The sequence below is a fragment of the Notamacropus eugenii genome, chromosome 3 (assembly GCF_028372415.1).
Source record: "Notamacropus eugenii isolate mMacEug1 chromosome 3, mMacEug1.pri_v2, whole genome shotgun sequence".
In the NCBI taxonomy this organism is placed as follows: Eukaryota; Metazoa; Chordata; class Mammalia; order Diprotodontia; family Macropodidae; genus Notamacropus; species Notamacropus eugenii.
The window spans coordinates 451,839,289-451,867,224 of record NC_092874.1 but is presented as its reverse complement, the minus strand read 5'-3'; the positions used below and the strand labels follow the sequence as shown (position 1 = coordinate 451,867,224).

General features: G+C 37.1%; 1 long non-coding RNA gene across 2 annotated transcripts; it reads right to left on the bottom strand.

Moving 5' to 3' along the window:
• Positions 1–461: 461 nt before the first annotated feature.
• On the bottom strand, positions 462–25,837 carry LOC140497571 (uncharacterized). 2 transcript variants are annotated; one of them, XR_011964728.1, is made up of 3 exons: positions 25,774–25,837; positions 25,497–25,606; positions 462–3,816 (listed from the first exon to the last, which is right to left on the bottom strand). It is a non-coding gene; the product is annotated as an uncharacterized lncRNA (long non-coding RNA). The 2 variants fall into 2 exon arrangements; XR_011964729.1 differs by having other exon boundaries at positions 25,788–25,826.
• Between the last annotated feature and the right edge of the window lie 2,099 nt (positions 25,838–27,936).

Below are 27,936 nucleotides of genomic sequence, written 5' to 3'. Positions count from 1 at the left end.
GAAGTCATTACTCCCTCCCCCACCCTGCCCCAAGAACAGTCATTTGATAGAGGAAAGCAGAGAGAGAGAGAGCATGAGAATATTGAGTGACCAAGTATGGAAAAGGTAAAGTTTTATCTTTTTCAGAACATAAATTTTGCATTTTTATTGAAAGCAAGCTCTATTAATATACTTTGCTTGTCGAATATCAAAATAATCTGAATAACTCGGAGAAATATTATAGCTAGTCTACCCAAAGATGACTCAGGTGGGGGGTGACTGACAAATCTTTGTACATATTAAGTGAAATATGACTAATCCATAGACTTCACCCTTCTACTTCCATATTTCTGGCCTATTTTTGATACAGACCTTTTGCTATAAATTAAATTATTTCTTTAATTCTTTATCTTTAGAATCTTTAATTTTACAGAATATCACAAGATCAAAAGCCCTTTTTCTTTTTAGATCAACCAGGATAGCTGAGAAGCTGAAGAAGAAGAATAATTAGTAGTAGTAGTAGCAATAATATTAACAAAACAGTAACATTTTACATTTATGTAGAATTTGGTAGCTTTTTGGTAGCGTTTGCTAGGATTGTCCCCCCCCCCCCCATGACAAAGCATGTTATGCAAGCATTGATATCTCCATTTTGCAAAGGAGAAATCAGAAAGTCAGAGAAATCATCTGAATGTCCATGATCATCATAGGACCAGTAAGTGACAGAAATGAAGATCAAACTCAAGTTTTCTGCCCCTAACTTCAATGATTTTTTTCTTCTATTGCAGATTTCTTTTTGGTATCAATGTGGTCATTTCCCCAATCAAAGTTTACTAGATGACATTCGTTGAATCAATATCTAACTAAAACAATCAGATGAATTTTTTTTACAAACCCTTCTCATTGTTTTGTCTTTAATTGGCCAAACAATTATTTGGATAACATCATCAGCACTACTATCGGTGTCATCATTTACATGGGGCATTGAAATTATTGATAATAATAACAATGTGAGGGAAATAGATTTATTATTTTTGCTTTGTAGCCATTTAAACAAAAATACTGTTGCTCAATAAAGTTTCTAATTCTAGGTTCAATTCTATAATGGTATTGGCTTTTAGTCCTTCAATGAAAAGCCTAAGGAAAACCTGAGAAAATAGCTTCCTCCCAGGTTGTATTTACTTGCTGAAAGTTAACAGGAGAAGAGTGTTGTCCTCCCCTCCATTCCCTATATGGTCTCATCCAATTCACCGAATGAGTGAATAAAATGGATGAGTGAATTTTATTCATTCACTCCATTTCTCATACATCATAGGCAGTAAATAAATATTTGTTGATTTGATTTGACTTGATGAAGGAATAAATCAATGAAAAAATGCAGCATTAGCAGAAATTCACAGAGTGGTTTCCTGATATTCCCTCTGTGCCACCTCTAACTAAGAAACGTCTCTAAAGTAGGGTATTGAGTTTTTAAAGCTGCCATATTATGATCAATATATTTGGAAATTGTTTCTAATGTTAAATATCTTTTTCCTCCCCTGGAATAATAAATGCTTCCTTTACCCCACAGCTGTAGGAATTTCCCTCATAGATGAACAGAGCAACAAAAATGAGGGGGTGATCTCTGATCCCAAAGTAAGTGATGTGATCTATGAATGCACTGAGACCAAAGTAAGGTCTTGGGGTATTTCTTTGGTCTTGAACCAGTTCTGTACCTCCATGACTTAATGTTTCGTTCTTATTCCTCACAAAAAAAAACCCAGAGCAGCACAGAGTGTGCTCAATGATGACTGATTCAAGTTTAAATTATTCATCTGGTCCAAATTTCTCACTTTCAAAAGCCTATTCTAGGTACTGGTGACAACATGTGACAATTCACTGTGATTTTCCCCTCAAAGAATTCAAATAAATAGTTTTCATTCCAAGATAAGTCATTATCTTGTGTAAACTGAGCAGGAAGGACAGGGGGTTACCAATTCTGCATGAAAATCCTGTGGTTGGTTCAAGCAAATACATTCTGAACTGGTGACTGTGGTTTGCCTGACAAGAAAGAATGGTTCAAGAGTTTATAGAAATAAATCTGTTATCTGGAAACTAGCACCTCAAGGAACAGAGTGACTTTGATTTGTTCCACTGCTCAGTTTCACAGAATTTCAGAGCTGGAAGATAACCTTATCAGTCATCGAGGCCAACTGATAATCAAAAGGAATCTTACACTATATAGGACACTTTCATTTTTCATTTGGATCCCCATAACTTTGCATGGCCCTTGGCATATAGTAGGTACTTAATAAATGTTTTGTTGATTGATTTAATTGATTGGTACCTGATGAATGGTCATCCAACTTTTGTTGGAAGACTTCATTTACTAAGGTGGCATAGTTTGTACAAAACATCGCCTGTAAAGGTCTGGCACACACTCTGACACCAAGTCAGACTAGGTTCAGGGAAAAGTGGGCTCAAGCCTTCCTTGAGAGTACATACGACAGAGGTGCACAGTTGCTGGAAGTTATTTTATAAAAGTCCTCAATATTCTCCCCTTCAGTATGTTCTAATTTTTATGCTGGGCTCTTTGTAGAACCTTGAAGGATGCATCCGGTATGTCCTTGGCTCTAGATATAGACATCTTCATCAGCTTTTCTAGAAATATTGCTAGATATCAAGGATGATTGGAAGTTCAAAATTCTATAGACCTTTTGAATCATATATGGTCCTCCTCCACCCAACGGGCTGAAGAAGAAGTCTAAGGTCTTCTCCCCCATAAGAAATCCCTTCTCAGGGGCTTATGTTGAACTTTCTCTTTTTCCTGTTGTCAGTCACTCAAAATCTCTCATTCCAACCACACCAGTGGTTTTATAAAAACTCCAAAGGGTGCGGTCATGTCTCTTAGCCATTCCAGACTTCCTGTCACCCCTATAAAGGTATCTAAGCTTTGTTCATACCTGATAAATAGCCAAAGTTTATTCTCACCAGATAAAAGTATCAGGGCATGGTATCTTATCACTTATTTTATTTAAGTGGGGATGGGGTAATCATTTTATATTCTTTCCTGACTAAATTTTAATATTTGCAGATTTCTTGGAATTTGCTTGAGAAAGTCCATGGCATTAAATCCTGGCTAGCTGTTTAATAACTTGGAATGCCTTTGTAGTACGAGATTGTGAAATCCCAAGATGCTGCTTTAAAAACCACTATCAGTAACAAGAGGCAGTGTGGTAGAGTAGTTACAAAGCTGGTCTCTGAGTCAGGATGACCCGGGTTCAGGTCCTCCCTCTGATATATGTTGATCATGTAATGCTGGGCAATCACAGTCGCTTAACCTCTCAGTGTTGGTCTAGAAAACTCTCCAAGTTATAAAGAACATGTAAATTTGCATTGATAGAGGGAGTTTCCACATCTCCCACATCTAGGGAGTTCCCTATGTTAACGAAACTATAGGTTCATTCTCCATGCCTTTGGCCATCAGTCAATCAGTAAGCACTTTGCAAGTACTCACTATAAGCTGGGCACTTAGGATATGAAGACAAAAATAAACAGACCTGACCTCAAGGAACTTGTATCATAATGGGAGAAACAACATAAGCTCAGAAAAGCAAATTATAAAAAAATCTGTAAAATATATTCAAAGGAATTTCAGGTTAGCTCGCTTACTCTTCTTTTCACAAGCTCACTCCAGTCCAAATCACAGTATGATGAGCCGCTCTTTAGTGGAAGCAGTTGCCTAAAATCACATGGCTGAGAATGGATCATTAGCGGCTTCACCTCTCTGTATCGCTGCACGATTGGTTTTCTCCTTCCTTCCTCCGCCATCAACATCCATACCCTGTCAAACCACATCTGAGAGAAGTGATGCATGAACATTTTATTATCTTGGACAAAAAGTGGAAAACTTCAAGTGTACAAATTGTTTGGTAATTTAGGTGTCATAATTCCAAGTGTATATTGCGTGCATCTCGTAAATTACACACCCCTTCAGTTGACCAAATATTTTATGATACTGGGCATCCTAAAATTGGCTTTTAAAGGATGCATAAATCTCATGGCCCCTGAATGCTGTTAAGCTTCTCATAATTTAATTTTTCCTTTATGAAATGGGAATGGTATAAACATGAAATTATAGTACAAAACACTTTATTTTTATGTACATACCATCTTTCCTGAGCTGTTTGGAGTGCCCTGGGTTGTAACACATAGGCAGCTATTTGATCTCTAACTCAGCTCCCCCCTGAATCATATTTAGCACCGCCTCCATAGGCTGGGGCCCCAAACAGATGTCCATTTCGCCCCCACTTCAAAATGGTACTGTGCCTTTCAGACGACCAAGATTACAAAACTTTGGAGAACAGATGAGAAAGGGAAAAAAAGATGCTTTTGATAACCATGTGTCCTAACAGAGAATATATTTCATACCTTATGGGAAAATAACAATAAAAAATGAAGATAACTGGCACCACAGAGTATAATTTCTACTTGGCTTCCTATTAGGATAGTTTAACTAAGTTGATGTGATCTATGAATGCACTGAGCTGCATACCTCTAGTAATTTTAAGAGACAAAAGTTATATTGACAGAACACCCAAGGAATAAGATCAATTCAGTTAAAAGTTTGGTCTTGTAGTTGAATAGAAGAGGTTATTCTCCTCATGCTGACTGGGTGACTGACTTTTCCCCCCTTTTCATATAATCGTTTTAGTACAGCATAAGCTGAGCCTAATAATAAAAATATCTTCTTTTTGACTAGTCCTTTAAAATTTGTAAAACTTTATACCCTCTATCTCGTTTTATTCTCAATCTTGTAAGATAAAAGGCTATTATTATCCCTTTTTTCTAGAAGAGGCTCAGAGAGGTTGCATCATTTTCCTAGGGTCACTTGGCCAGTAAGTGTCAAAATTAGAATTTGAACCTGCTTCCTGACTCCATGTTTCAGGCTCTATGTACTAAGAATGAGAGAATAGAAAAGGGAAACAATGAAATTCAACAACTTTATACTTATTGTGTGCAAGACACTATACTAGGTGCTGGGGATCTGAAAATATGTAAGCCAGGTCTCAAGCCTACAACATTTGGATGAAATTCTCCTCATTGGTGGAAGGAATGATGACTCCACTGTGTGCCTAAACGAGGGGTAGATTTGGCTAGAGGACTTTGAAGAAGACAGAGATTCTTCCTTATGCTTCAAGGACAGGGAATATATGGTTAGAAGCTTGCTGCAGGTAGAGACATGTGAAGAGAGGACAGACTTGGGAAGGCAGAAAGGTGGAGGAAATTTGGCTAATTGACATGCCACTGATTTCTAGCTTGCCTCCTCAGATACTTCAGGGAATTTCTCCTTGGAAGACATTGAAGCCTATCTCTCAGTTAAGATAAGGTATTCCCCTCATCATAGGCACATAATATGCCTACTAGTAAAGAGAGACTTATGCAAATACTGAATTACAAATGAAAACAGTCCCTTCCTTCAAGAAGCTTAAATTCTATGGCAAGGATACAACACAATACAGTTATGTACAAATTGCATGTAAAGTAAGAGCACAGTAATTAGCCAAACAAATATGTGTGGGTCTATACAAAGAGAAAGACTCATATATATGTATATATACATGTATGCATATATGTATGTATGTATACATATATATAATACCTAAATGTATGTAGGTACGTATATGGGGGGGATAAAAGAGGGCAAATAATCAGGGAAGAAATAATCTCTCAATTAAAAGACAGAGCAGAGGGGGAAATGGAACAGGAATCTGAGGAATCCAGAGACCATACAGCCTATAAAGTAAAGGGGCCTGAGCTAGAACATGAACAGCACACACAGGGGTCATTCAGTTTTTGCTTGAAGGGAGGTACCTCACCACTCCCAGGGGGGCTGGCCCCCTCCACTTTGAAAGTCTGACATCCAGCTAAAGTTGTATCTTTATGACTGTTGCCCTAGCTCTGCTGTCTAGAGACAAGCAGAAGTCAGATTGTTCTCTTGCTTGGTGGTTCATGTACCTGTAAACAGACATTGTATCTCCCCTAAAAATCTTCTCTTTCCCAGGTTAAACACCCCTAGTTCTTTCCATTTAACATCATGTTGACAGTGTAGGTGGTGATGAGAATAGGAATGGGATAAGAATTCAACAGAATCACCCATCCTTCTGCAGACCAGATTACATATATGGGCTCAGAAAAGTCACAGCACCCATCTTAGCTTCTTCATTCATAAAATGAAAGAGTTTTGATGATCTCCATGGTTCCTTCCAGCTTAGAATCCTATAATCCAAGGATCTGTTGGTGTTTCAAGAGCCCACTTTACTATTTTTGGATTATCTTAAAGAAGACACCCTGCTCTAATATATCTAAGGAATAGGTTTTTTTTTTTTTAAATTTTCCTCAGAGGATAAAGAGAACAAAGAACTTCATATAATAAGCTCCTAGGGTCCCAAGGCATCATGGGATCAAACAAATAAATTCTACACTGAAATCTAAATTTCAGAGAACTAGGTACATAGCAATCCCAGACCAGTAGAATCAGTGTAGAAATACTAGATTTACTAATTACTTGGGCCAATAGAGGTACATTTTTTCCAAGTTTTATTTGCATAAGGAAAAAAGAATTCTATCTGAAAATTTCCACATGCAAATTTTAAGCCTGCTCTGGCAGCTACAGTCCTAACTCTATAGAAAAAAAATACATCATCTCTCTCATCTGGCTTTCACTTTCTATATTCTGATAGAAACCAGAGCTCTGACTTCCTGTAAACCTCATGCTGCAGCCTCTGTACACTAAGCATCATGGAATTTAAAAGCATGCTCTATTTCTGAGGAAATTCTCACAGCAGCTGGTGGATTCACTGTCCATGCATGCAAATAATATACTTCAGATTTTGTACAGAAATGTATAGGCCACATTAAGCCAAACAGCAATTCGTGGTCACCATTATGCATCTGTGTGGTCCTTTTATCCTGTTCTGCTAAAGAGACTTAAAGTTTTTATCTTATTAAATACTTACTTTCCCCAAAAGATCAATGTTTTTCATCATTCTTCTATGTATGTGTCTTTACGTATGTATGTGCATATACAAATAGAGATATATACAACATATATACATAAACACACACACACACACACACACAAATTGGGAAGGAGAGAAGTCTAAAGTCAGAAGGTGCCTTAGAGGACATCAAGTCCATTTCCCTCACTTTAGACATTAGCAAACCGAACCTAAGAAAGAGGATGTGCCTTGTGCACAGGAAATAGGAGCAAAGCTAAGAACCACATGCAGGTTCTTTGACTCTGAGTCCAATGCCCTTTTCACCACATGTCACAAGACCTCTTAAGATTTTGTGGGAAAATATATCATTTTGTAACCTTTGATGAACCTTTCTGAACTGATCTAGTCTGGTCCTCAAATGACAGGCCTACAGATTACCATCAGAGCCACACGCAAAGCTTTCCCAGGTTGGCAGGTTTAGTTTTAACTTGTGCACCCCTGTCATGGCCTTTAAGAATTCAAGTCATCTCTTGATGAGGTATCAGAAAACTTAGCAAAGGATTGAGATGAGAGTAGATTTATAGCATTTAAAGTCATCTACGGTATAAGAATGAAAAAAATCAATAAAACTTTTTTTTTTAAATAAAAGAGACTTCAGAGGAGGGAAGAATTTATGACCACACAAGGGATAGAGAACATTACAAGATATAAAATGGACAATTTTGACTATATTAAATAAAAAAGATTTTGCACAAACAAACCCATTGCAACCAAGATTAGAAGGAAAGCAGAAATCTGGGAAACAATTTTTATAGCAAGTGAATCTATCTGATAAAGGATTCATTTCTCAAATATATAGAGAACTGAGTCAAATTTGTAAGAATACAAGTCACTGTCCAGTTGATAAATGACCAAAGGATATGGACAAATGGTTTCAAGATGAAGAACTCAAAGCTATCAGTAGTCTTATAAAAATGTTCTAAATCACGGTTGACTAGAGAAAAGGATATTAAAACAACTCTGAGCTACCATCTCACACCTAGAAGATTGGCTAATATGACAGAAAACTAAAATAAATAATGTGGCAAGGGATGTGGGAAAATTGGAACAGTAATACACCACTGGTGGAGTTGTGAACTGATCCACCCATTCTGGAGAGCAATTTGGAACTATGCCCAAAGGGCATTTAAAACTTTAAAACATTTAAAACCCAGCAATAACATTACATATCTATCCCAAAGAGATCAAAAATGCTGAAGGGATATGGGTACAAAATATTTGTAGCAGCTATTTTTTGTAGTGGCAAAAAATTGGAAATTGAGGAGATGCTCGTCACTTGGGGAGTAGCTGAACAAGTTGTGGTATATGAATACAATGGAATATTATTGTTATAAGAACATAGGGGTAATTCATTAAAACCTGGAAAAACTTTTATGAACTGATACAAAGTGAGGTGAGCAAAACCGAGAGAACATTGTACACAGTATCACAATATTGTTCAATGAATTACTGTGAATAACTTAGCTATTCTCAATCTAAAGGACTCATGTTGAAAAATTCTATCCATCTCCAGAGAAAGAACTAATGGAGTCTGAATGCCGATGGAAACATATTATTTTTCACTTTCTGTACTTTTTCGTGTTTTTTTCCTCTTTGGGTATGTGTCTTCTTTCACAACATGAGCAATATGGTAATATGTTTTGTATTATTGAACACGTGTAACCTCTATCAAATTGCCTACTGTCTCATGGATAGGAAAGAGGAGGGAGGGAGAGAGAAAATTTGGAAACTTATTTTTTAAAAAATGAATATTCAAGATTGTCTTTTCTTTTAACTGGGGGAAAATAAGATATTATTTTTTTAAAGGGACTTCAAAGACCATTTAACTTAGGGGTTCTTGGTTTTTTTTGCTTATTTTGCTACTTTAGGATATATTCTTTTTCCTTTTTTCAAATAATAAGCATGTAAATCCTCAATCTGTCCCTTCTGCCTCCTCAGTAAGAAAATTAAAAACAAAACAAAAAAAATAAAGCCAACACTATATAACTTCATAGTCCAGTAAAACAAATTCCCACATTAACCATGCCCAGAAATGTAGTTCCCTTCCTGAATTTTAAGTTCATTATCTCTGTATGAAGCTCAGTGGCATGTCTCATCTTTGTTCTTTTGGGTTTATCATTATTTTGATCAGAGGGCTAATATCTTTCAAAGTTGTTTTTCGCTGTAATGTTTTTCTGCTCACTTCATTCTGCATGAGTTCATACAGATTTTCTCCAGTTCCACAATTTTTTTCAGTCATTTCCAATAGGAAGACACCTCTTTAATTTCCAGTTTGGGGCTATCATGGAAAGAACAGCTATAAATATTTTTGTTCATATAAATCTTTTCCCTCCTTCTTTGATTTCTTTGGGGTACAGACCTAGAAGAGGTATACTTGGGTCAAACTGCATATAGTTTGGTAAATCTGGGGGAATAGTACCCAATTGTTTTTCAGAATAGCTGAACTAATTCACAATTCCACCAATAGTGCACTAGTGTGTCTGTTTTTCCACAGTTTCTCTAAGATTTGTCATTTTAATCTTTTGCCATGTTTTCCAGTCTGAGAGGAACCAGGTAGAACCTCAAAGTTGCTTTATTTAACATTTCTCTAATTATTTGTAATGTAGAGCATTTCTTTATATGATCATCTCTATCTTTTGATACTTGATTCTGTCCTTTGAAAATTCCATTTATATCCTTTTACTATTTATCTTTTGGGGAACGGCTCTTAGTCTTATAAATACTGGTTAATTCCTTATGTATTTTTGATATGAGACATTTATCAGAGAAATTTGCTGTGAAGATTTCTTCCTGAGTTAATATAAAAGTAAAAATCTAAAAATAGAAGTTTCCCTTCTATTTTTTTATTATATTCAATTTCTTAGTGCAAAACTTTAAAATATATATAATCAAAATTGTGCATTTTATCTTGTATGATTTTCTATATCATTTGTTTAGTTATCAGTCCTCCCCTATCCATTAATCTGAAAGGCAATTTCTTCCTTATTCCTCTAATTTGCTTATGATATAACTCTTTATATTAAGGTCCTATTCCCAATTGGAACTTATATTGCTGTATGATAAGAATTAGTGGTCTAAATCTAAGTATTTCCAGTCTGATCTACTGATTGATCTTTGATTGACCAGAAATAAGTCATTTTCATGACTTCTGCATTGTAATCTCTCCCTTTGTAATGCTTCCAAACTCTGTAAATTTTGAATGCTGTTATCCCTAGACTCGTTTCCTTCTCACATTTTTTCATTATTTTCTCTAAGAGTCTGAATTTTTGTTCTTCCACATGGGTTTCATTCTTTTTTTCTAGGTCCATAAAATAGTCTTTTGAAAGTTTGGTACTGAATAAGTAAATTAATTTAGGTAGTATTGTTACTTTTATTAGGTTAGCTCTACCTAATCATGAGCAATTCATGTTTCCCTAAGTTTTAGATTTTTTTCTGTAAAGAGTATTTTATAGTTAAATTAATGTAACCCCTGGGTAGTATTTTGTGTCTGTGACAGTTATTTTGAATGGCATGTATCTTTCTGGATCTTTCTGCTGGATTTTATTAGTTATACATAGAAATGCTGATCACTTATGTGGATTTATCTTAAATCTTATGGTGTTGTTTAAGCTCTCAATTATTGCAGTTCATTTTTGATTGAAAATCTAGGGTTCTCTAAGAACACACTCATATCACTGAAAAAAGTGACATTGTTTTTCTTCTTTGTCTATGCTTATTTCTTCAGTTTCTTATTTTTGTCTTATTGGTATTGGCTAGCATTTGTAACACTCTGTTAAATGGCACTAATAAATATCTTTGATTTATTCCTGGTATTTTTTGGAAAGCCCTCTAACTTTTACATATAATATTTGTTTTTGGATTTAGAGAAATACAATTTACTGTTAAAGAAAGATCCATTTTTTTCCCCATGAGTTCTAGAATTTTAATTAAAGTGAGCATTGGATTTTACCAAAAAACCTTTTTGATATTTTTACTATAGTCATATGGTTCATATTTATATTACTAACATGTTTTATTATATACATATACACATACATATATATGTATCTGTGTATATGTATGTGTACATGTACGTGTGCATGTATGTGTGTGCAGTCTTCCTATCTTGAAAAAATTCTGCATTCCTGGTACAAACCCAACCTGGTCGTATTGTATAATTTTTCTAATGTGTTGCTATAGACTAATTAATAACATTTTATTATTAAAACTTTGCATCAATGTCCATTAAGAGTATTGGTCTATATTTTCTTTTACTGCTTTCTCTCTCTGATTTAGATAGCTCAGGTATTCTTAACCTGGAGTCTGTGAACTTGAAAAAAATTATAAATAAAATTAAATTTAATTACTTTCCTGTATAATCTTATGTATTTTATTTTAAGCATTTAAATCATCATTCTGAGAAGGAGCCTATAAGTTTCATCAGATTGCCAAATGGGTACATGACACACAAAAAATAACTGACCCCCATATCTAGCTCCACACCTGTAGTAAGTGAAATTATTTGAAATTTGAAATTCTTTGTTCATGGAGATGCTCATCAGCCCTCCTATTCATGAAAGTTAGCCTACCAGAGTTCATTTTCTTTTTAGCTCTTTTTGTCTTTCACCAAGACATTTCAAAATTTTCCATGTTGGTCATCTTATTCATTTAAGTGAAAGTGTACCTTTTGCTTATTTCCCCTTGAAATATGAAGACTTTAAAGGCTTCTTTTTGTCTTTCGTCACTTCATTTCCCTTCATATCATTTAACCTCATTATTTTTCACTCCTTTTTGTTTGGAGCCTTGGTTTTCTTCTTTTGATTTCCTGTTTGTCCATCTTTTTCATTTCTCTGGCATATTCTACCCCATCCCAAGTTTTCATTCTTTCCTTCCTTGGGGGATTGGGTTAAACAAGTACAAACCCCACCACCCTACAACCCTTGTTCCTCTCCTGGCTCCATTCTTGCCCTCACCCTTTCAAAAAAAATTAAAATGGCATCAAAATGTTGCCATAAGAAAATTCATAAACATTTTCCCTTTATCCTTATAAGGTTACTACTCTGGATGCATTTTTCATTCTTTAAACTTTATATTTGCAAGGAAAACTTTTGTCTCAAAAGAAATAGCATATACATATATTTGCAATAGCAAAAACCTGGAAAGAGATCATATATCCAGTGATGAAGGATGGCAGAATTAATTATGGTATATATAATGGAAAAAATATCATGGTCTCATAAAAGTGATTCTTATCAATATTAGGAAATTTGAAGTATTTATATGAGGTGATACACTGGGAAATTGGCATCACCATAACTATCTATATATCAGCTCCTACTACATGTTTTTTAAGAGGCAGCATTCAGTAATGGAGAGAGAGCCAGCTGTCATCAGAAAGACATGGGTTCAAGTCCTACCTCTGAATGTATATGGACTATTACCTTGGGCAAGTCATTTAATTTCTCAGTGCCTTAGGCAACTCTCTAAGACTATAAGTGGCAGAATAGCCATTGATCTCTTTTGGCAGAGTGAGTTTTCTCACAGGGAATCCCCTACAATTATAATAATAGGTCTGGACAGAATACATGCACATACATCTGTGTATTATATAAACTCACATAATACACCAATATGTGCACATATACATGTATACAAGGTAAATATAGAGTCTTTTTTGAGTGTGAAGTCACTATTATCTGGGGAATGGGGATCAGAAAAGCCCCTTCATAGCAAATGGCACTTGAACTGAGTCCTCCCAGCCACTAATGCCGCCTGCTCTAAGATTACCTTGCATTTTCTTTATATTTGTACATACATATTGTGTCTAGTTAATTACATGCTATTTCTCCCACTAGAATGTGAGCTCTTTGAGGGCAGGGACTGTGTTCTGTCTTTCTTTGTATCTCCATTCTTTGGCATAGTGCCTGGCATAGAGTAGATGCTTAATAAATGCCTATTGACAGAAGAGCTAAGCTTTGAAGGGACCTGAGTGTTCCAAAAGTTGAAGAGGGAGAGAGAATATTTGTTTGGTTCAGCTCTGCTAAATAACAAGGGTTAAATATGAAATTTTGTCCCTTATTTGGAATATTATTTGGTTGTATTTTTAATGATTAAATATGTGAAAAATCTTTAAATTTTTGAAGAGACAGAATATATAATTGTGTTAATTCCTACATAACTCATTATTATATGAAAACAATTAGAAATTGTTTGATGAAGCAGATTCTGTTACAGATGGCCAGCCTCCATACATTCCATGACTTGGGTTTCTTCTCACCTTCCCCCAGTCTCTTGCCAATTCTGTTTTGCATCATCAGTTCTCTTAAAATACAAGCATAAAATGTTAAAGGACACTTCTTCCACCTTTATTCCTTTGAGTATTCTTTGTTCTTCTCTAAAGCTTTTTCAATCAATCCGTACTTACATTTAAAGGACTCCTGTGTGACCTTATACAAGTTACTTCACGTCTCTGGGTCCCAGTTTCTTATCTGGAAAAATACAGGGCTTGGGCTCATAGGATTCCAAGATCCCTTCCAGTTGTAACATTTTGTGACTCTGTAATTGGCTCTTTGGGGCTTTTTCTGTCACCCTCATGATCATATCATCCACATAGGATGCACAGGAAACCAGTTATCACTTTATGCTGATATTTCAAGTGTCCGTTAGCACTTATCATCTAAGAGAACTGAAGTTTGCATCATGGTTCATACACACTTGGCATATTCAGTGATTCAGCTTAGATAGCTAGACTTCTCATGTATTGTGCCAAGGGCCATCTCTATCTCCTCTTTAAAAAGGATTACTTCTCACCTTGAAATCTAATTTTATGCATGCTGGAAGAGAAAGGAATGCTGAAACATTTTTCTTCAATCATTTGGATTTTCACTTATCCAGAAAATTCTTGCTTTTTAGTTATTGATATGTGAGATCATTCCATATTTGTTCCTTTTTCTCATGTCATGCAGAGTCCACAAAAGCTCTCCTTGAATACTTAATGGTGGACATGATTCTGAATCACATGATAAGTTAGCAAGTTGCAAGCTGTAGCAGTTTGTGTCAAGCTTACCACCTTGGAATACCACAAACTCTCTAAATTGAAAGAAACATTAAAAGCCATAAAAACCTACCCAAGGAAGAATCTCTTCTACAAGTGGTGGGAGATCTGACATCAGACTTTTTCCAACTGTGTGGCCTTGGGCAAGTCACAGAACTTCAGTATGCTTGCAATTTCCCTCCTCTCATAGAGTGAGAGAGTTGGGAGAGATGACATCTGAGATCCTTTCCAGCTCAAAATTTCTGATTCTGTGAGTCTGGGTGGTCATCTAGTCTTTGCTTAGAACAGCATCTGACACAAAGTAAGTGATTAATAAATGTGTATTGACTCATTGACTGCTTGAGAACTTCTCATGAATGGGAATCTACAACTTCCTAAGAAATCTTTTCCACTTTTGAATAATCCTAGGAGTTTTTTCTCTGCATCCAGCTTAAGTCTGCCTCTGCAGGTGCCTTCTGGGGACAAGCAGAACAGATCTACTCCTTCTTCCATATTACTATCATTTAGATACTTGAAGATAATTATTGTGACCCTCCCCCAGTCATCTATTCTCCAGGCTAAACATGCCCAATTTCTTGCTATGCCATGATCGTAAAGGGCTTCATTATCCCAGGTGCCTTCTTCTGAGTACTTTCCAGCTTATCAGGAAGACCCGTTGAAGGAGAAATAGGGTGGGGGGCAGCATGTGCCAGGCAAGGCAACCAACATCAGCAATTTGCTAACCATCTCCTCTCAGATTCCAGAGGAGGCAGCCTGGCAATTTGAACTGAAGAGTCTTAAGAATGGCAATTCTTTTAGCCCAATCCCATCATGCAACACCCAGGGAAGCAATCTCTATGAAGATACAGCTCCTGCAAATGCTACCGCCAAAGCTGTTAAAGATCCAGAAAAGACATTTCTGCCAAGGTCCTGGCACTGTGAAATGGTTTAACATCAGACACTGATGGATTTTATCAGTGGAAATGACATTAAAGAAGAACCAGTTGAAGCCTTTCATATGTTCTTCCTGCTCATTAGGATGTGAATTACTTGAGAGGAGAAACTGTCTTCCTTTTTTTGTTTGTATCTCCAGAACTCAGCTATGTGCTTTGCACATGGCAGATACTTAATAAATGCTTTTTTAAATCATTTATTCATTGATCACTGTCCTTCCTCAAATGAGGCAGCCAAAGCTAATCATAGTGATTAAAAAATGGTGTAACCAAAGGAAAATACAACAGCATGGATTTCTTTAGAGTCCCTCATACTATGCCTCTTCATGTAGTTTGATCTCAGCAGCTTTTTTGGCTTCCAATATCATTCTGTTGACTCATTAAGATTATAATCCATAAAAACATCCAGATTTTTTTTTACAGATAAACTGATGTCTAGTTTCCCTCTTGTGTTTGTAAATTAGATCTTTTTAGAGCCATGTGTAGCCCTTGGCACATTTCCCACCCTCCATAATCTTTCAAAGATCACTGACAGAAAGTTGTTGGTTCAGGAATCACATCAGTTCTTTACATACTTTGGGATATGGTTCATATGAACTCATACTTATTTTGGGTTTTAAATTCTTCTTAGCTATTTTTGTCCTATCATTTCCAGTCCAAAGACCATTCTCATTGGCAGAGAAAACAGAAATAAAATAATAGTTGAATATATATGCCTCATTGTCCTCACTCATTTACCATCCCACCCACTCTGCCTGGTAATAGGTTACCCACTTCCCCACCCACCTGTTGGAGGAAGACACTAGCTACATATGGCAAGGCTCATCACCAAAATGTGAGCCACCATGGGATGGACTTTTTTTTTGTCAGAGGAGGTTTTAACTAAGTAGAAAATAACAAAGAGCATACAATAATCCTCAGTCCTACGTGGGCCCTTACTACTTCTACTGTCATTATAGTAGAATGAAATAAAGGATATGGAAGGTGCTAAGAATCGCACATTTCATAGAACATATATGGATAACAACTCAACCATTGGCATTCTTAATTCAGGACACATTCTGCCTGCTGGATAGAAGACACAGAGGCCCTAAAATGAGCAGATTAGTCACCATTTTAATCACAAATCATTCCCACCATTGGTGATAGTGGAACCTTCAATTGTGAAGTCTACCATTTCAGTACATGATATCCTGTTCAAGGAATGAGACTTAAAAAAAATAGTCGGGGAAAATCGCTGAATCAGACCAAGAATATGTAGAAGAAATCTGAGCATGAGGTGATACATTTTTAATGTTTTCAAGGACTAGATCTCAAATGGGAGAAGATTCCAAAAGCTTGGGAAAAATTCAAAGTAATGAGAGACAAAGTAAATGTGCAATATAAATAGACACCATTGACCCTTATGTCTACTTTCTCATCTTGATAAAAATATTTATAAAAATAGCCTACACATGCACTGAGGGTTTAATCAATGAAAGTAGCTCCCTTAAAAAAGTTCTGGGGTCATTGATACACTGAACACTCAATGTGATATGTCAATAATATGACTATATGTATGTGTATTTCTGTATGTCATATATGTGTGTATCCAATCTTTTCACCTAGTCTTAGGACATGGTATGGAGATCCTTCATCATCCTAACCCCACCCCTTTGGACTCTCTCAGTTTGCCAATATCCCTTGATCAGAATTGAATACCCTATTTCAGATATAGATGGATCAGGGCTAAGTATAAGACAAAGATCACTTCCCCCATTGTGAATATTATGCTTCTCTTAATACAATTTAAGATTACATTAGTTTGGGGGATGCCATGTTATATTGTTGAATCATATTGAGTTTGCAATGAACAATTAGCCCCAGGTCCCTTTTGAAGTCATATTTACACACACATGTATACATCTATATGCATATACATACATATATACACACACACATATAGGTGTGTGTATGTGTGTGTGTGCATCCCATGAAAAGATTAGATTAACAGGGGACTAATATCTTAAAGAATCCAAAGGACTGCCATGTGGAAATCTGCTTGGCTCTACAGGGAAGAACTAGGAGCAAAAATTTGATGTTGCAAAGAATTCAAGTTATGTTTGATGAAAAGAGCTCCCCAATGATTAGAGCACTCCCCAAAAAGAATGGACTTCTTTGGTATTTTGTGATCTCCCTGTCCCTGGAGGAATTCAAGGAAAGACTTGATAGGCCTTTCTCTCATATATTGAAGAGAGAATTTCTGTCCAGATATGGTTGGGTTCACACTCTAAGATTCTGTGACTCTGACTGTGTATAATAGGAATAGACAAGGATGGGGCTAAACTTCATTAGGAACAGTAACAGAAAAGACAAGATGGCTCTGAGGTGAAACCTCAGAGATGCTTTGTTCTGCATGTTTTTACTTATTAATGGTTTGGAGCAGCATTACATTTTATTTTTAGTTACAAATTCTCTCCCTTTCTTCACTTCCTCCTCCACCCATTAAGAAGGCAAGAAATATGATATACTTATGAATTCATGCAAACCATATTTCCACATTAGACATTTTGTGGGTGGAGGGGAGAAGCAAGAAAAATGTTTTAAAAAGTGAAAACATGTTTCAATTTGAACTCAGAATTCATCAGTCCTGTCTCTGGAGGTGAAAAGCATTTTCATCATGAGTCCCTTGGAATTGCCATGTATCATTGTATTGATCAGAGTAGCTAATTCTTCCACAATTGATTAACATTACAACACTGCTGATACTGTGTAGAATGTTTTCATAGTTTTGCTCAATTGACTCGGCATCATATTAGTCTTCTCAGGTTCTTTCTGAAATAATCCTCTTCATTATTTCTTATAACACAATAGCCACACCACACTTTGTTGAAGCATTCCCTAATTGATGGTCATTCTCTCAGTTTGCAATTCTTTGCCACCACAAAAACAGATGCTATAAATATTTTTGTACATATACATCCACACTTAAGAAGAAACCAGAAAATTAGGGGAGCAAGATTTATAGAGAATGGAGAAATTTTTGACCAAACAAGAGTTAGAGAACATTATGAAGTGCAAAATGGATAATTTTGATTACATTAAATTGAAAAGTTTTTGCACAAACAAACCCAATGCAACCAAGATCAGGAGGGAAGCAGAAAACTGGGAAAGAATTTTTGTAACTGGTGTTTGTGATAAAGGCCTCATTTCTAAAATATATAGAGAACTGAATGAAATTTACAAGAATACAGTCATTCCCCAACTGATAAATGGTCAAAGGATATGAACAGGCAGTTTTCAGTGGAAGAAATTAAAGCTATCTATGGTCATATGAAACAATGCTCTAAATCACTCCTGACTAGAGAGATGCAAATCAAAACAACTCTGAGGTACCACATTACACCTATCACATTGACTGACATGACAAAACAGAAAGATGATAAATGCTGGAAAAGACGTGGGAGAGTTGGAACACTAATTCATTGTTGGTGGGGCTGTGAGCTGATCCAACCACTCTGGAGAGGAATTTGGAACTATGCCCAAAGGGCTACAAAAATGTGCATACCCTTTGACCCAGCAATATCACTTCTAGGACTGTATCCCCAAGAGATCAAAAAATGGGAAAGGGCCCCATATGTACAAAAATATTTATAGCACTCTCTTTGTGGTGGTCAAAAACTGGAAAATCAAGGGGAGCTCATTAATTTGGGAATGGCTGAACAAATTGTGGTATATGAATGTAATGGAATACTATTGTGCTATAAGAAACGATGAACAGGAAGACTTCAGAGAGGCCTGGAAAGACTTATATGAACTGATGCTGAGTGAAAGGAGCAGAACCAGGAGAATTTTGTACACAGCAACAACCACAGTGTGTGAGGAATTTTTCTGGTAAACTTAGTCCTTGATAGCAATGCAAGGACCTAAAACATTCCCAATGGACTTTTGAGGCAAAATATCTTCTACATCCAGAGAAAGAATTAAGAAACTGGATTGCAAAATGAAGCAGGCCATTTTCTTTTGTATTATGTTTTGTTTTGTTTTATGGTTTCTCCCATTTATTTTAATTCTTCTATTCAACATGACTAAAGTGAAAATGTATGTAATAGACATGTATGTGTAGAACCTATATAAGATTGCATGCTGTCTCTGGGAGGGAGTTGGGGAGGCAGATTTGAAGGAGGGGGAGGGAGGGAAAAAATCTAAGATATGTGGAAGTGATTGTATAACACTGAAAACAAATAAAATAATTTAAAAAAGAAAGCAGATAAAAAGTGCATTTGCCTAAACTATGATATGCAACTGAATGAAAAGTGAAAAGAGTACCTACATAACTAAAAATCACACATTAATCAAAATATCCAATTAATTTTTTATACACTATCTTGGCCTCTCTAGTTTTCTAGTTTATGAATTGATTGAAATATCAAATTAGTTAATCATTTTTCATATTCTGAAAAGGCACTGGAGTTGATACCAACCTGGGTCTAAAATAAGAAACAAGGCTCAATCTCATTTGGATGACTGAACAGTGCATTCAACGATGCCCACTGTTTTGTTACAACAAAAGTCCACCTCTCTCACATCAATTTTCTCCACCATAATGTATAATGGATTATGGGCCACTACAATATTTGATGAATTAAAGTAATAAATAATCTAAAAGGCAACAGAAAGACTCAAGGTGAGCATGAATACTCTGCAGTGGATTACCAATAGAGATATCGGGATGAGAGGTTCTAGGAAAGAGATTCTGGAAGAAATAGGGATGGGAAATGAAAGTTAGCCAGTCATATAGCAAGAGAGACAACAGAAAGTTTGGAAAGGTTTTCTGTTGAGGATGGGATTTTAATTGGAACTTGGAAGATGTCAGGGAAACCAGTAGGCACAGATGAAGAGGGAATCTAGGCATATGAGACAGCCAGAGAAAATGCTCTTAGGGGAGACATGGAAGGTCTTGCTCATGAACAGTAAGAAAGTCAGTGGCAATGGATTGGAGGGCACACAGTGGGTAGTAAGATTTAAGAAGACTAGAAAAACAGGAGACGGCTAAGTTATAAAGGGCTTTGAATGTCAAGCAAAGAATTTTATATTTGATCTTAGAAGCAATAGGGAATCACTGGCATTTGTTGAGTGGAGGGTGAGGGATGGTAGTGACATGACTGGACCTGTGTTTTAGGAAAATCACTTTGATGACTGAATGGAGGCTGGATAAGAATGGGGAGAGACTTGATGTAGGCAGATTCACCAGCAATAGTCCAGATGTGAGATGAAGAGGGCTTAAATTGAGGGCAGTATCAGAGGAGGTCAAATCCCCAGGCCTTTGCACCAAATTGAATACTGGGAGATGATACAGTGAGGAGACAGGGGAACTAGGAGAATAGCAATATCTTCAACAGCACTGGGGGAGTTTAGAGGGGCAAAGGTTTATAATAATAAGTTCAATTTTGGATATGTTGAGTTTAAGATGGACATGTAGTTCAAGATGTTTGAAAAATAGATATAGGAACAGAGATTAGCAGAGAGGTTAGGGTAGGATGGGTAGATTTGAGAATCATCAACCTAGGGAGGATAATTAAATCCATGGGAGCTGATAAGATTATCAAGAGAATATGGAGAAAGAAGAAAAGGAGGTCCAAGACAGAACCCCATGGGACATCAGTGGTTAGATAATGTGACCTGAATGAGGATCCAGCAATAAATGGACACTAAAGAAGGAGCTGTCTAATATGTAGCAGAAGCAGGAAAGGGTATTGTCCTGAAAACCTAGAGGGAAGGGAACATCAATGAGAAGAGGATGATCAACAATGGCAAAGCCTGCAGAGAGGGCAATAATGATGGTTGAGAAAAAAGTCATTGAATCTGGCCATTGAGAGCTCACTGGTAACTTTAGAGAGAGCAGGTTTGATGGAATGATGAGGTCAGAAATTGAATTGTAAGGGCTCAAGAAGAGTGAGAGAAAAGAAAGTGGTGGAACCTATTGCAGATGACTTTCTCAAAGAGTTTAGCCACAAGGGCAGAAGAGATATGGGGTAATAGTGTGGGTGGAAGAAAAAGTGAGAAATTTTTTGAGGATGGAGGAAATGTGGTTATGTTTATAGGTGATACAGAAGAAGCCAGTAGACAGGGAGAGATTGAAGCTAAGCAATAGAGTAAGGATGACAGAGGGGGCAATCTATTGAAGGAGATGAGATGAAATGGGATTGCTTGTACAGGTAGAGGGGTTTGCCTTTGTAAGCATCCCTTCCTGTGAAAAATGAGTGAAGAAAATAGTGGTAAAAGACATCTGAGGGGGCAGAGCCAAGATAGCAGAGTAGAAAGATGAACATACCATAGCTCTTCCCCCACAGCCCATAAAATATCTGTAAAAATGACTCTCAATAAATTCTAGAGCAGCAGAAGCCACAGAACAATAGAGTGAAAGAAATTTCCAGCCCAAGGTAGCCTGGAAGGCCAACAGGAAAGGTCTATGGCACAAGGCACAGAGCAGAATGCAGCCCAACCTTGGCTGTACTGCACCGGGAGGAACAGAACAGGAACAGGCCTCGGGGTGGAATCCCCAGCAGCAGTGGAGATTCTCTAATCCCTCAACCCACAAACACTAAAGGAAGCTTCAAAGGTCAGTGCTTTTTTGCCTCAGTGACAAGGGATCAGAGTCCTCCCCTAGTCCTGGCCCCAGGTGGCTGCAGTAGTGGTGGCAGTACCAGCAGCAGTAGCTGCAACAGCAACATTAGCATCCATTTGTGGAGCTCTCAGCCTAAAGCCCCTGGGGGAATTGAGCAGCTGATCTGAATCTCAGTGCTGAGCATGGTCCTGGTGCATGGTGTGCTGAGGTGGTTGTGGAGAGAGAATTCTACTACTCTCAGATTCTGGGCAGAAAAGCTTTGGTAGCTCCCAGACCAGTGCATAGGTCCTTGATTGTGCCACCTTGGAGCAACTGAGAACTTACAGGTCCCCAGAGGACACCCTCCTCCTAACAGAGGACTCAAAAATCAAATAACTGGCTGGGAAAATGCCCAAGAAAGGGAAAAAAATAAGACTATAGAAGGTTACTTTCTTAGTGAGCAGGTATTTTCTTCCATCCTTTCAGGAATAACAATGCATACCTTCAGAGGAAGTCAAGGCTTCCCTAACCTCCAAAGTAAATGTGCAAAGGTCTTGGGCCATGGAAAAGCTCAAAAAGGATTTTGAAAATCAAGTAAGAGAAGTACAGGAAAAGTTGGGAAGAGAAATGAGAGTGATGCAAGAAAATCATGAAAAGAACGTCAACAGCTTGCTAAAGGGGACCCAAAAAATACTGAAGAAAATAATACCTTTAAAAATAGGCTAACTCAATTGGCAAAAGAGGTTCAAAAAGTAAATTAGGAGAAGAATGCTTTAAAAAGCAGAATTAGCCAAATGGAAAAGGAGGTTCAAAAGTTCCCTGGAGAAAATAGTTCTTTAAAAATTATAATGGAGCAGATGGAAGCTAATGACTTTATGAAAAACTAAGAAATTACAAAACAAAACCAAAAGAATGAAAAACTGGAAGATAATGTGAAATATCTCATTGGAAAAACAACTGACCTGGAAAATAGATCCAGGAGAGACAACTTAAAAATTATGGGACTACCTGAAAGCCATGATCATAAAAAGAGCCTAGACATTATCTTCCATGAAATTATCAAAGAAAACTGCCCTGATATTCTAGAACCAGAGGGCAAAATAAATATTGAAAGAATCCACCAATCACCTCCTGAAAGAGATCCAAAAAGAGAAACTCCTAGGAATATTGTAGCCAAATTCCAGAGTTCCCAGGTCAAAGAGAAAATATTTCAGGCAGCTAGAAAAAAACAATTTGAGTATTGTGGAAATATAATCAGGATAACGCAGGATCTGGCAGCTTCTACATTAAGGTATTGAAGGGCTTGGAATATGATATTCCAGAAATCAAAGGAACTAGGATTAAAACCAAGAATCACCTAGCCAGCAAAACTGAGTATAATACTTCAAGGGTAAAAACTGGTCATTCAACGAAATACAGGACTTTCAAGCATTCTTGATGAAAAGACCAGAACTGAAAAGAAAATTTGACTTTCAAACACAAGAATCGAGAGAAGCATGAAAGGTAAACAGGAAAGAGAAATCATAAGAGATTTTCTAAAGTTGAACTGTTTACATTCCTACATGGAAAGATAATATTTGTAGCTCTTGAAACTTTTCTCAGTATTTGGGTAGTCGGAGGGATTTTACATACACATGCACACACACATATATACATATATATACAGACAGAGAGCAGAGGGTGAGTTAAGGGGTGAGAGAGGAATATATTGGGAGGAGAAAAGGAGAAATGGAATGAGGTAAATTATCTCTCATAAAAGAGGCAAGAAATAGTTTTTTTTCAATGGAGGGGAAAAGCAGGGAGGTGAGAGGGAAAGAATGAAGCTTACTCACATCACATTTGGCTCAAGGAAAGAATAACATGCACACTCAATTTGGTATGAAAACCTATCTTACACTATAGGAAAGTAGGGGAGAAGAATGATGGAAGGCAGGGCAAATGATAGGAGGGAGCAATCAGAAGTAAACACTCTTGGGGAGGGACAAGGTCAAAAGAAAGAAGAGAAGAAATGGGGGGCAGGATAGGATGGAGGGAATTATAGTTAGTCTTACACAACATGACTATTAAGGAAATCATTTGTAAAACTGCACATATATATAGCCTATATTGAATTGCTTGCCTTCTCAGTGGGGATGGGTGGGGAGGGAGGAAGGAAGAGAAGTTGGAACTCAAAGTTTTAGGAACAAACGTTGAGAATTGCTTTTACGTACAACTGGGAAATAAGAAATACATGTAATGGGGTATAGAAATTTATCTTGCCCTACAAGACAAGAGAGAAGATGGGGATAAGGGAAGGGAGGGGGGTTAGAAGGGAGAGTAGATTGATGGAAGGGATAATCAGAATGCTTGGCATTTTGGGGTGGGGGAGAGGAGAGATGGGGAGAAAATTTGGAACTCAAAATGTTGTGGAAATGAATGTTGAAAACTAAAAATAAATAAACATTAAAAAAATAAAAAATACAACTCCAGAACAGACATCTGAAATGAGGAATAGGGGAGAACAGGGAGTTTATGGCAAATGGCCTCAAGCTTTTCTGTAAAATATGAGATCAGGTTCTCAGTCAAGACGGTAGGGGGAGGAAGACCCATGCAAGGTTTAAAGAGAGATGAAAAGGTCTGGAAAAGTTTCTGGGGAGAAGGAGATAGTAAATTGATTAGAGAGGTATAGAAGGACTGCCTAGGAGCAATGAGGACCCAGTGGAGTTTGTGTAACATAAATTTGTAGTGGATCCAATCAGTATAGTTGAATGATTTTCTCCACCTTCATTCAGCAGCATATGTGTAGGTGCTAATGTGGTAAATGATGGTATTGATCCAAGGCTGAGACCTAGCTGGGAATAATATAAGGGCTAATATAAGAAATAATATAAGTGATCACATAAGGTCTAAAGATTGAATCAGCAGTAAGAGGGCTAAGGATTAAAGAGAAAAGGACAGCGTAGAGTTGAATTGGTTCACCAAGGTGGCAAGATGAGGAAAAGAGGAGAGAGTGGCTAGTGCAGAAGCAATGAACTGGGAGAGAACTGAGAGGGCAGAGGAATGGAAGTCTTCCTGTAGACAAAAAGAGTAAGGTTTGGTATAGGAAGGCATAGGGAGAAATGATAAGCCAATAGATTATGGTGAGATAAGGGAATTCTTGAAAATGGAGGTGCTACATTTGTGGGTGAGGGGAAGATCAAAGTATGACCATCTTTGTGAGATGTGGTGGAGGAGTAGGTCAGGGGACGTAAATAAACAGGTTGAGGGCCTGAGTGGTTAGCCTTTTAGAGGGAGGGTCAATATGGATTTTGCCCTCAGATGAGGGCAAGAATTGAGGAGGAGAGAAAAATGGTGAGTACTAAACTCACTGATTAAGGGAGAAATATTCTGGAGGTTTATAGACAATAGGTACCAGGATTTTCAATGAGTGGTAGCTGTGGAACTTAGGTTGGCTTGCTTTGACTTGTATCATGTTTTAAAAATGTTCTCAAGTTTCTCTGTGTGTGTTTTTTGTATTGGTCTTTTCTTAGAGAACAACAGTCCTGCACTGCAACCATTTGCCACAATTTGTTCAGATATTCCCCAGTTTATAGGCACCTACTTTGTGTATAATTTTTACTATTCCAAAGGTAACACATCAATTCTTTCCAAACATCCCTGTTTTGATAAATTAAATATTCTTATTATACCTGAAGGTACTTTTAAATTACTATTTATTTCTGAATAACATCATTGCCTCTAAAGTAGATTATATCTATATGGCTCACTTTGTTTCCTCCTTACTTATGAGTAAGTTCATCAGAAACTACATGTGATCTGAGATAGGAATTCTTGCTTACTTATATTTTTAATAGAGCATGAAAAAGATATGTGAAAGTGAACTTTGAAACTCTTTGGTCTACAGTATAGAACAGAAAATAAAAAACTTTCAATGAAGGAGGGTTTACCGGTTCCCTTGGATATCATTCCTAGTCAGCTCATTTCTTCCAGAGGATTGGCTTGATCTCCCCCTTCCTCAGTTTTCTAACCTCTGGGAAGTCAGGAGCAGCCTGAGGTCCTGGAAAATTCAATGAAGAAACAGCAGCACAGTGGCACAGGTGTAGCTGGGGGCCAGGGGAACATGCCACACCATATCAAATGGAACAAGACAGAAGCGCATGTGTACACACACACACACACACACACACACACACACACACACACACTTTTTTCCCCTCTAACCACCTCACACATCTCACTCCATAGCATAGCTCCCACCCCCTTCCTCTGCGGAGTTGGGACTCGGAATGTGAACAGCTGCACAGGGCTCTCATCTTGCTGCATATTCAGACACAACATTCTTAATGATACATCACAATGAATAACTTGATGCTGTTTCACTCTCATTAAACTATGTCGTGGACGACATCAATCCCAACATGAATGGCAAATTTATTCCTAAAATGTCCATTCATAAATAAGAAGAGCATCTTGTTTGCTATGAATCAATTCACCAAGATAAATATTTTTAAACGATGTGTCTTCGATTATGTGCTCTGATGATCATTCCTGGCTCACAGTCTGTAACTACATCAATGTGTTCTACGTACTATTCCTTTTTTTCATGCTGATAAAAGAATATAGCAGCTAGAAGCACATTGTGATCTAGCAACTAATGTATTCGTGATTTTGCATGAATATGTGCGTTATATTCTAGGTAATGAGGGACATCCATGCACCCCAAAACTTTGAAATATGATACTAAAAGTAAATACATTTTTTTCAGGAATGAGAGGAGACAGTCTCCCATCTGGTCCAGACTGGAAGGACAGTGGTCCCTCAGGGACCAATCCCTCTGAAATCAACCTTCGGTGTCTCTGACTTGTGTGGGTTTGGTACTCCTTAGTCAGCCCAGAGGTGGCAGATTTAATATGGTTGCTTGATCCACCTTAGCTTGACTGCAGCTCAGATCTCCTGAGCTCAAGCAATCCACTAGTCTCAGCCTCCCTCAGTAACAGGGATTATAGGGAAATGCCAAGAGGCCTGACTGAAGGGGATTACTAGATGCCCTCTCTTACATCTATTTTTTAGAATCCCCAGTTCCTTCAAAGCATTGTTTTTTATAAGAAGCCTTTATTCGGAAAGTTCAGAAATAAATAGTAATAAAAATGTATTTTTAGACAATTAGATAATAATGAGAGCTCTTAAATTTGCTTGTAGCTCCTTCCCCAAATTACCTTGGTGGTTTTTTTTTTACATATACTTATACATACACATACACACACTTGTCTATATTCTTTTCAATAGAATATAAACTCCTTAAAGGAAAAGACTATTTCATTTCTTATTGCTATAATTGGAACACCAGGCACAATGTCTGACACCTAGAAGGTACTTAATAAATGATTTCTGATTGATTGAGGTAGCAAATATAATTCTACTAAAGCAGACGACAGTTGTATCTCCCCATCTTTTATTAAAAAAAATTAAATAGGATGGGACTGACTTTGTGATGTCATGATCTGACAGAATTCCCAATGAGGAAACTCCCTCTACCAGTGTGGATTTGGCACATGTTCTGTAACTGAGAGTGTGAGAGGGTTGCCTGGGGCTACAAAGAGATTAAATGACTTACCCAGAGTTATACAATCAGGACAGGTCAGAAGCAAGCTCAGAACCTCCTAACTACCAGTATCACACTCTAGCCATCATGCCATGTTGCCTCTCAAAAAATAAATAAGGTACAAGAACCATTTTTACAGGTTTAATTCTTCCCTGTGAAAGGCACACAAATGAATCTGTGGCAAATTTGCACTCTTCATGGAAGAGTGTGGTCATTTGTGGGGACTGACAATTTTTTTGACCAATCTTGTCCCACAGTTTACATAATCTTTAAAAATAGAGAAAAGTCAAGTTCTTCTATCCACAGAACTCGTTCTTCTTAAATTTCATCCCTTTTATATCCTTGAAATCCCTATAGATTTAATAAATAATGTAAATTCCCCTGTTCCTATTTTATAGATGGAAAAACTGAGTCAGAGCAGGCTTAACTCCTCATCTCAGGCTATGTCACTAGAAGAACCAGAAATGAGGAGTCCATGCTTCTCAAACCACCACTTTAACTAGAAGCACTACAAATTATAAAACCTCAATTCACCAAGATAAATATTTAAATAAAATGTGTTTTCAATTGTGCTCTGTGATGATAATTGCTGGCTCACACTCTGTAATCATATCAATATGTTTCTCCCCTCTTTTCTCATGCTGACTAATGAGCACAGAATCCATGAGACATGAACTATAAAGCTGGGTGATAAAAGCAGAGATAAGGCTTCTCAATGTGACAGACTTCCCTTTATTCCTATCCTACAGAACACTGACCCCGCCCCCCATCTTTGCAGCATCTTC